The sequence below is a fragment of the Phalacrocorax aristotelis genome, chromosome W (assembly GCF_949628215.1).
Source record: "Phalacrocorax aristotelis chromosome W, bGulAri2.1, whole genome shotgun sequence".
Taxonomy (NCBI): Eukaryota; Metazoa; Chordata; class Aves; order Suliformes; family Phalacrocoracidae; genus Phalacrocorax; species Phalacrocorax aristotelis.
Window position 1 is genome coordinate 5,191,061 of NC_134310.1, and position 10,969 is coordinate 5,202,029.

At 45.8% G+C, this 10,969-nt stretch overlaps 1 non-coding gene and 1 pseudogene across 1 annotated transcript; one reads left to right on the forward strand and one right to left on the reverse strand.

Annotated features, from left to right (window-relative positions):
* Positions 1–1,180: 1,180 nt before the first annotated feature.
* Positions 1,181–1,992, reverse strand: LOC142049922 (18S ribosomal RNA). Its single transcript, XR_012657863.1, has one exon. It is a non-coding gene; the product is annotated as an 18S ribosomal RNA (ribosomal RNA).
* Positions 1,993–9,595: 7,603 nt separating this feature from the next.
* Positions 9,596–10,437, forward strand: LOC142049665 (E3 ubiquitin-protein ligase RNF13-like; annotated as a pseudogene).
* Positions 10,438–10,969: the final 532 nt, after the last annotated feature.

Below are 10,969 nucleotides of genomic sequence, written 5' to 3' on the forward strand. Positions count from 1 at the left end.
GTGTTGGATGGCTGCTGATTTTTAAGTTCCACAGGGTCTTCTCGTCTTATGTGTTTATTCCTGCTTTTGCACAGGGGGATCAATTTCACTGATTATCTGTAAGAGAGAGTTAGGGCCTCGTTTAGCCGTTCATACCGGTCCCCATTTATGGGACAATTGATTGCGCTACCTTTGCACGGTTAGGATACCGCGGCCGTTGAACATAGTGTCACTGGGCAGGCTTCACCTTCAATACTTGTCTTGCTGAAGGCTATGTTTTTGGTAAACAGTCGGGTCCTGGGTTTGCCTAGTTCTTTTTACAGATTTTAATCTTTCTAGTTGGGCGCTCCTGGGTTGGGTTAACGGGGGAGAAAATATGGAGTCTTGTGTAGGTTTGTAGTATTGGTTGTGGTCCGTTAATAATGTGTGGTGTAAGTTTGCGCTTAAGAGGGGGAGCCCCTCAGTTACTCATTTTAGCATTGATGCTCCTATTTATATAGGCTAGCCTGTTGGAGATGAGGGAGTCATGTTGTTTTTAGATTTTTTGGGGTTGGGAGCTTTGACGCACTCTTTGTTGGTGGCTGCTTAAGGGCCTACAGTTTGGATGATTAGTAGGTGGTTAGTTATCCTCTATGGGAGGCTGTTCTCTTTTTTAAAGGGGCTGTACCCCCTTTAAATTGCTCTTGGCTTGCTACATGGGGGTTGGGTGAGGTTGTCCGCGGAGAATGGTGTCAAGAGAGAACTTAGATTCATTTCACAGGCAACCAGCTATCACCCAGCTCGATTGGCTTTTCACCTCTACTAACAGGTCATCCCACTCTTTTGTCACAGAGACGGCTTCGCTCGGGTAGCTGCCTGTAAGTAGCTCGCTTGAGTTTCGGGGGGGCAAGCTTAAGTTCGCTTTGCTTGGTTGTTCTTGCTAAATCATGATGCGAGAGGTACAAGGGTTTATCTTTGCTGTTTGTTGCTTTATTTTTCATTGTTATTTCAACTTTCCCTTACGGTACATGGTCTCTATAGCGCCTAGCGAGTCTTTTCTGTCGCCCATACTAAGACAGGAGAATGTTTTAGTTTAGTAGCGGGGTTTGTTTTGGCTTGGTTTAGTTGTGGTGTAGTTGGGCTAGAGTTGGCTTCAAGACGATCTGGTGAGTTGCAGATATCTTTCAGGTGTAAGCTGAATGCTTTTGTTGTAGCTACGTCTTGGTGGGCTAAGTGCACCTTCCGGTACACTTACCTTGTTACGACTTACCTCATCTTTGGCCGACGGGGGCATTAGTTATGGGGTGTTTGTGGCTTGTGAGGAGGGTGACGGGAGGTATGTACGTGCCCCAGGGCCAGTTTAAAGGGGGCTCTATTGTCCCGCTTTACTGCTCAATCCGCCTTTCGGGGACGATTTCACGTCCTCTTTCGTTAAATTTTCTGTTTCAGAAAATGTAGCCCATTTCTTCCGCCCCATGAGCTATACCTTGACCTGTCTTGTTAGCGGGCGAGGCTATTGCGCTCACTATTTTTCTTTCACGAAGGTGGGCTGACGACGGCGGTATGTAGGCTGTTTTGGCAAGGGGCGGTCGGGTGAATCGTGGGTTATCGATTATAGAACAGGCTCCTCTAGGTGGGTTTGGGGCACCGCCAAGTCCTTAGAGTTTTAAGCGTTTGTGCTCGTAGTTCTCGGGCGGGCACTTTAGTAGGGGAAGTGCCAAGATTTAGGGCTAGGCATAGTGGGGTATCTAATCCCAGTTTGGGTCCTAGCTTTGGTGGGGTTTAATGAATCGTGTGTGCTAGGGCCGTCTTGAGGGGGGTCTTAGGTGCAGCTTAAGCTTATGACAGATTGGTTGTATTTTGGCCCTAGTTGTGGAGATAGCATGTAACCACTCTTTACGCCGAATTTCTATTAATTTGGGCCTCTTGTGTGACCGCGGCGGCTGGCACAAGATTTACCGGCCCTGGGATATTGCTATGACTAAGTCAAGTTTACACTCATAGCTTAATGTTAACTACTGCTGAATACCCGTGGGGGTGTGGCCGGGCAAGGTGTGTTGAGCTGCCTTGAGGGGCGTGCCTGGTACCTGCTCCCCTTGCCTGTGGGACTAAGGGCTGGGGGCATTTACACTGGGGCACAGATACTTGCATGTATGTGTCTAGCAAGAATTAACGGCAGGGTTAGGACTAAGTCTTTTTGTCCTTGGGAGTATGGGTGCCGGCCATCTTAGCATCTTCAGTGCTATGCTTTGTTTAAGCTACAAGAACTTTGTTTGTTTGTTTGATTTATGCCTGTTGGTTGGGTTGAGTTTGTTTGTTTTAGTAGGGGGTTCCTTTAATAATTTTTAGGTGTAATTATATATATGTATATAAAATTTGTGTAATTATGTTATTAATGTGACTCCGGTGCTGTTGATTTTTACAAAATAATGAAAAAAATAAAAAAAATTTATAAAAAATGAATGGTTAAATTTGGTTAAAACTTCCTAGTGTTGGTTAGAAAGTTAGCGGTGGTGCAAAATGGAAAAATATGTCTTACGAGCATTCACTAAATAGCAACATAACAAATAATAGTGGACACGCCATAGCCAGGTGTAATGTAAAGTGCATCAGTGTTAAGATGATTCCCCATATACGACAACCGTCTCATTAATCAGTTCCTGCAAGAAAAGTTACTGTCTGACACACCATCTACCAGATGACTTTGTGAAAAGCCTTGAGATAAGGAATTAAGCCAGTCTATGGCCCTGAGGTAGGAACCAGAGGCACAAAAGAGCACAGCTGTGTTAGGGTGTAGCGGAAATGAATGGTCCTGACGCTAGTAGCAGAAATGTTTCGCGTGAGACCGTTGTCAAACTAGATACCTATGTACGGGGGATATAAAACAAGAGATTAAAGTTAAATAAGCATTCCATGTCCACCAATGTTGGTACTCCGAGCTATAATTTAAGTACTATGTCCTGCTAGCATTAACAGTCTGTATTAAAGCGCTTCCATACCCTTAGATACCCTAAGATACAATCTTCAGTAGACCATCTAACAAGCATGCAGTTAACCTGTAACTTGACATAACAGTACTGTACCATGACTATAACCGAGTTAAGTAAACAATACCTGAAAGACTTACACTTCTATGGATCTCTAGAATTACATATAATGTATTATGTGGTATATAAATTAATGTACAATAATACATAGAGCTGTAAGAATACTTAGATAATGAGAGGTTCGTACCCACTGGGGGGAAGGGGGGCCATTGTTAGTTGAGTTCCTGTGGTTGAGCGTTACAACGGCGGCTTTTCAGGCCGCAGAGCTTGGGGAAGGACCAAGTAGGAACTGCTATGACTTATTTTGTGCTTCTTTTGGGATTATGTTTTATTTTGGGAGGGCTGGCAGTTGCATCTAATCCCGCTCCTTATTAGGAGTGGTTGGTTTAGTTTTAGCGTCTGTTGTAGGGTGTGGGTGGTTGTTGAGTTTGGGGGTATCTTTTGTAGCTTTGATGTTGTTTATGGTGTATTTGGGCGGGATGTTGGTGGTTTTTGTGTATTCTGTGTCTTTGGCTGCTGATCCGTTTCCTGAGACTTGGGGAGATTGACGGGTTTTGGGGTATGGTTGTGGGTTTGTTTTGGTAGTTGTGGTTGGGGCTGTTATTGGTGGTCTTGTTGAGGGTTGGAAGTTGGGAGTAGTTACTGTGGATGGTGGGGGGTTGTCTTTGGTTCGGTTGGATTTTGGTGGGGTAGCAATGGTTTATTCTTGTGGGGCAGGAATGTTTGTGGTTGCTGGGTGGGGTTTATTGCTTACCTTGTTTGTTGTATTAGAGCTTGTACAAGGGTTGTCTCGGGGGGCGATTCGAGCAGTTTAGGGTGGTATCAGAGAGTAGTTTAATGTAGAATGCCAGCTTTGGGAGTTGGAGGTGGAGGTTTAAGTCCTTTTTCTCTGAGGGGGGGGCCTTTAAGAGGGTGTGTAGTCTTCACTCTTTGGCTTACAGGACCAATGTTTTTGTTAAACTATTAGAGTATTTTTAGTAGTTGCGTATTTTGTTTTCTAGGGCTCCGATGAGGGGGAATAGGATTAGTGGGATGGTGAAATAGGTTATGGAGGCCAGTTGGCCGATGATGATGAATGGGTGCTCTACTGGTTGGCTGCCAATTCATGTTAGGATAAATAAGTTGGCTACTAGTGCTCAGAACAGGATTTGAGAGAGCGGACGAAATGTTATTGAGCGTTGTTTGGATTTATGGAGGAGGGGGGTTAGGAAGAGGATTAGGACGGAGGCGGCCAGGGCTAGTCCTCTTCCTAGTTTGTTGGGGATTGAGCGTAGGATAGCATATGCAAATAGGAAGTATCATTCTGGTTTAATGTGAGGTGGGGTGGCTAGCGGGTTTGCTGGGTTGAAGTTTTCTGGGTCTCCTAAGAGGTTTGGGGAAAATAAGGCTATTGTTGTTAGGAGGAGGAGTAGGAGTGTGAAGCCTAGAATGTCTTTTATGGAGAAATATGGGTGGAATGGGATTTTATCGCAGTTTGATGAAATGCCTAGTGGGTTGTTGGAACCAGATTCGTGTAGGAAGGTGAGGTGGATTGTGGTTAGGCCTGCGATTATAAAGGGAAGCAGGAAGTGTAAGGCGAAGAAGCGTGTTAGTGTTGGGTTGTCTACTGAGAACCCTCCTCAAGCTCATTCAACTAGCGTTTGGCCGATGTATGGGATGGCTGAGAATAGGTTGGTGATTACTGTAGCGCTTCAGAAGGATATTTGTCCTCAAGGTAGGACATATCCTACGAAAGCGGTTGCTATGAGGGTTAGTAGTAGAATAATTCCTGTGTTTCGTGTTTCTTTGTATAGGTATGAACCATAGTAGAGTCCTCGCCCGATGTGGAAGTAGATGCAGATGAAGAAGAATGATGCGCCGTTTGCGTGTAGGTTGCGGATTAGTCAACCATATTGTACGTTTCGGCAGGTGTGGGAGACGGATGAGAATGCTAAGGTTGTGTCTCAGTGTAGTGTATGGCTAGTAATAGGCCGGTTAAGATTTGTGTTATTAGGCAGATGCCTAGGAGGGAACCGAAGTTTCATCAAGCACAAATGTTTGGGGGAGTGGACAGGTCGATTAAAGACGCGTTGATTATTTTTAGTAGAGGGTGGGTTTTTCGGGTGTTTGGGGCCATTAGGTTTTGGTTCTGTGTGTTGATAGGAGTAGGATAATGATGGATAGGGCGAATGACCCTAAGTAGGCTTTGATTGAACCCGTGTGAAGGGTGGTTGAGGTTTTGGTTGCTATGAGTTGTAAGTCGGCAATGCCTTCAGGACCTATTTTTTTGTACCAGGATAAGTCGATTAAGTGGGAGGCAAGTTTTTGTCCGTTGTCTAGGAGTTTTGTAGGGGTAGTGCGGTGGAGTAGTAGGTTGAAGTATCCTAGTATTGAAGAGAAGTTTAGGGGGGTGTTTTGTTTTGGTTGAGTTAGGGTGTGGGTTATGTTTGAGAGCTCTATGGCCAGTATAATGCCGAGGATTGTGACAAGTATGGCTGCGGTTTTTGTAGTTGTGGATATGGTTATGGGAGGCAGGACAGAGCATGGGAGAGGGTGTTTCCTGCAGGACTGAGCAGGAGGAAGGAAGGAGGGGACTTCGTCTCATACCAGAGAGCTGACAGCCAGCAGAGGATAAAAGCTTGGGAATTGCTTGGCTCCAGCGAGGAGAGCTCTCAGCTGCCAAGAGGGACATGGGAAGCCAGGGCTTGAATTGCAAACTCAGCTTCCTGTCCTTTCTGTTTCTCACGCCAGGAAAAAGGCAAACAGAGAAAAATAAATTAAAAGAGTGACAGGCAGGACGCCTGGGAAGGGAGCCGGCTGCAGCCAGCGATGCTTGCTCCACTGCCTCCGTCGTCGTCTGCCAGGATGCTACGGGGCACTGGGGAGGAGGACAAAGTGAACACCTGCAGCTGCCAAATCGCACCATCCACCACCCGTGGCTGCTACCAGAGGGGCCACCTCTGGGTGCCTCCCATGCCTCTGACAGCACCTCTGCCTATTCTCGCCTCCAACCTGCCCAGGACATGGACCCGCATCAGTCCAAGGGGAATCCCCTTCTGCTTTCACAGTCCGGACCAAATGGCAGCACACCAGCTGCACGATTCCTCTCTGGGCTGTGGCAATCCCCACAAAAGATGCCAAGTCATCTCACATCAGGTTTTACCACACCAGGTTTAAACTCTTAAAAGAAACTTCACTTTTTAATCCCTCATTCTCTTCTGGTTTTTCTTAGCTGCTTCTCCAAACCACAGGCCCAACTTGCAACCACCGGTTTAAAAAACAAAAAATCAAAGTAATTTCCAACTCTTCTTCAACAATTACAGTAGCAAGCTAACCAGCTACCCGTTTAAAACAATTAATCTGGACATAGGCGCCAAAAGAAACTGTCAGCAATGAGACGTGGAAGAACACATTGTAGTTAATTGGGACTATTGCACCTCTGTTACATATTTAATCGGTTGGAGAGTGTCCCTTCTCAGACAATTTTCTTTTTCAATTACATCTGAAATTCTCCTTTTTCTCATAAACTTTTTTCTGTGCATAAAACCAAAAAGAAAGAAATAGAAATTGTGAGTAATCTGAAACTTGATTCTGGCTTTTCCTTAGGCAGCAGCATGCAATGCATACAGGAGTTTGCAAACCCCCAGGAGGTGAGAAGTTCCTTCTTTTTCTGAGTTTCTTTCTTTAGTTCTTGAACATATTTTAATACCTTTCTTCTGCATTTTCACACTTCTCCCATAAATGTCATTTTCTTCCCATTTTCTTTGGGATTATCAGGTGATAAAACGGAAGGGACCAGGAGCTGAGCGGAGCCCGTCACATGCTGCTATACATTCATTTTAACACTTACTTTGCAAAGGTTCTAAATTTTATCTTTTCATAATGATGCTGCTTTGCATATCTATAGCCACTTTCATCCGATGATCTCAGTACATTCTGCCGACTGTAATTAATTTTCAAAACATGCTGGCAAAGTCAATAGGAAGGCTTTAATGGGGTAGTTTTTATCTAATTTTCTACAGGAGGGGAGGATAAACTGAGGCAGGGAGACTGACAAAGAATTTACAGGCATAGGGCAGCATTACAGAGCCATATTAAAGAAGCGTTGTCTTTGCAAACCCTCTACACAGGGATGCATCACAGTCAACATGTCACTTTTCGTCCAACAACTGCACCTCCCTGGCTACCAAATAACCAAGATTTAGCCTCAGCATGGTATTAAATGGGATGTATTGAGACACACGAACCTGTGCTGAGCGACACTGCTACCCACAGCTCCCGCAGACCATGTTCCCCATGGTTTCATGATAACACGCCTCTCAGCCCAGCCTGAACTGCAAACTCTCTGGAAGATGCACGTACAGAGGCGTTCTTTGCTGGGGCATCTTTGCTTTTGTCGTCTCTGGCACGCTTTTCCAAACACTGTAAAATGAAAACATTTTTATTCCCAGAAGGACCTATTTTTCATAACCTCAGGGCAGCATAGCCCCAGAAAAACTTTGCTGAAAGCTAAGAAATACATGCGCTGGCTCAGGGCAACAATCAGCCTGTCAATGCACGCCTGCTTGCCACGAACAGGAAACCATCGCAAGGCCTGTCTCTAACCCGCATCGCTCCTGCACACCCGCCGCATCGGTAGCGCACGTGACCCTGCAATCTGAGTGTGCAAAGTGACACCGTTCTCATGCGCAGAGCCATTTGATCGATTGAGCCAAAAAGTGTGTTATTTAAGAGCCATTTGCAAGCTAGCAAATTAAGGAGGTTTGGTTTTTCCTTTAGAGAGCTGGTGGAGGGAAGAAGTAACAGCTTTACAGTAGCAGTAAAAAATCCAAATGATTTTTCCCTCTGATAGAGACAGATTTTGCAGGTTATACGGATAGGAAAGCAGCACAGTAGGCTCTCTAGCTCCCCAAGACAACGGCACGGGGCTGAATCCTTTTTGTGTACTGATATTTCGGTGTCTCCCTGCTGAGGTAAGATCACAGATGGTCTCTATATGTCTACAGGGCAGGATCCTGATACGCAGTGAAAATGTGGAAGAGGTACCCCGTGATGCACCAGCAAGGTCCAAGCGTCACGGGAGGATGAGCATCTCTGTAAGACAGTCCGACAGTATCTTGCACCAAGAGATTTGCAGGTCTGCTTCTTGAGAGCACAACTGCAAGTGCTGTGTAGCAGGCAAGTGTGACTCTTAACCCCTGACTCTCTGCCTTTCACAGAGCACTTTTATATGACAAAACAGAAGGCAGGGAGCTTTCTATCTCTAAATATTAAACCTTAACTGATATTCTGCACAAGCAAACCATTATTGTGTCCGTATTTTGAAGGGAACAGCAATAAATGTAAAGATGCTATATCTAAACCAATATGGCAACGTGTTTTACCTCATCACTCTCAGGGGGCCTACACTTGGAATAGGATGTCAGGCCAACTTTCAGTGACTTCCTTTTTGGTTTAAACTTAACCCACTGCTTCTGCTCTGCCGTAGGCTTCTCGAGACCAGCTGCGAAGCATCATTATAAAGGACAGAACATATGCACAAGTAAGCAAATTAAGGCTATCTCCAAAAAGGCCACTGGCTACCTGGAAAAGAGCTGCAAAGAGAAACTTAATCAATAGCAGCAGGTGAAACGATAAAGGGGAGGAGATGGACCTCTGCTAATGAAAGCGATGCTTTCAGATTGCAAATGCTTGCTCCCAGCTTGCGAGGAGGAAACGGTGGGGTCAGCGCCACCAACACAATGAACACACGGAGCCGGCAATCATGCTGGCTCCAAGGAAACTGTTTTTACAGCACAGAGCACCCGATTTAAGCGTATGTGGAAAGGAAAAGAAGGAGCCGAGTGTGGCCCATGTTCAGCCTTGCCCCTGCCTGTTACAGCGGGTGAGCCTTCAGCTGTCGATGATGGAAGCAGCTAGCTGCACTTTGACTGACAGGTATGGATTGGCCTATTTCCCATGACAGAAACCCTTTCTTCCCTAAGCAACTTAGTTGGCTTGGTATCAGCTCAAAGAGTAATATTTTAAGAAGGAAGTGCATGTCCACCAGAGCCATCCAAGATCCCACGCGCACCACCAGCAGCGGGTAGAGGCTAACTGCTCTTGCCCGCTCTGCCACCTTTTCCAGGAATTGCTTTGGCCATCAGCACGAAGCATTGCAGTCTGCAGTGGGCATGTAGCAGATGGGGAGCATCATTTAAACTGCTTGCACGTCATCAGCAAAATGAAATCTGTACCCAGAGGGGTCACTCTAGATCCTATGTGCATGGAGCAGACCAAAACGGAAGAGAAGAAACTTAGAAAGGTCAGCAGTAATGTTAAAGGACCCAGCCTTGGGAAACAGGCACTGGGTGATGACATAGAGCTGCACAGGTGATGTAAATGTGTTGCTTAGCAGCTGGAGACAGCAGGAGAGACGCGTTTGCTCCTGGGAACATCCAAACCTACAGAAACCCTGCAGAAAGAGGTTTATATCTCCAGCCTGCTGTGGCTCCAAGTTACGCCGCAGTGATAAAACTTGGGAGAGACAGTGCCTTTGACACCGTCTTTTACTCTTCTCCTTCGGGACCCACCTGGAAATGTGTATTCAGAGGTACCCAGCTTCATTCAGCATGAATCGTCAGCTCCAACTTCTTCGCTTTGTGGTTGCACCTGCCTTCTACAAAGCTGCTCTTGCAGAAGATTTCGCTTACGTAGGTTACAACGACAGCTCCACATGCGTTCCTTATAAAGCCTTGCTTGCACGCTTCGGGCCACGACTCCCAGCAGAAGGGCTGACATGCTATTGGAGGAGGGTGATAACACCAAATACTTGTCATGCAATACAGAATACTTCAGCACGAAGAAACGGCTCTGAGAGATACATTGCACACATACAGGAGTAAAACTGCTCTTTAGTGGAGATGGGTCTTCATGCTCAGCAGGCTGGATCCTAAACTGCTGTACTGCACAATGTGGATTCAGAGCAGCTGATTACCATGATGAAAAAGAAATCCGGCATCTGATTAGGATACCATTGCGGATAATTGGACACTCAGCCTCCCTCCACCTGCAAAGGAGTTTACAATACAAGAAAGCGGCATACATCAGTTTTCTACCACCAAAACACTATTTGAGTTGTTCTCAAGGTGATGCTAAAATCCTGCAAAAAAGACCACCGTGCAAGATTTCAGGGACATAGTCTATGATGTCATTATTGCCTCTATCGCAGTTATGCTTGGCTATAAGCTGGTACAAGAGGGCTTGCAAGATAAAGCTGCACAAATCCAAGCAGGGAGACAAATACGAGACCTGGGTGATCTGCATGGCAAAGTACAAGGAAGGGGACTGCTTGAAGACCCTGGCTTGTTCCCATGCTTACCACAATGCCTGTATTGCTCCTGCTTCAACAGCCAGCCAGGAAGACAACATGTCCCTTCTGCAAGCAGGTGGTGAGCACCTATGGACACGGTGACTTCCTGCCAAAGCAGACTGATGAAGGTGTGACCGACGAGGAGGATGACCAGGAAGAAAATATATTTAGGGAAGGACAAGAAGATGATGCATGCACAGTGGAAGGGAAGGGTATCATGCAATAGAGAAAGCACCATATTTGACCTGTGACATGTATAAGCTACGATTAAACTAAGGGAAATATCCCCATCCTGTCGTTCAGCTCTTGCTCCAGGCTAGCTTTTATTTGGACGCAATTAACACTGCAGTTTTGGCTCCCCTTCCCTGGTCCCCACAATGAAATGCAGGCATGACATCTCAGCTGGAAATATCAAAAATTCCTTGAGCCAGGACATCGGGGGAGAAGCAAAAAGGAGGGAAGCACATATTCGAGAACATTTGGTACAGGAGCTGGTTTATATCTCCTAGGATACTTCCTCAATTCCCTGCAAAAATACATAGGCATGGACACACAGGCATACAGAAACACACTGATTCTTGCTTTTTAGTGTTACTTGAGGGGAGTGCCCAGAAATGCCACGTGAGAACTGTAC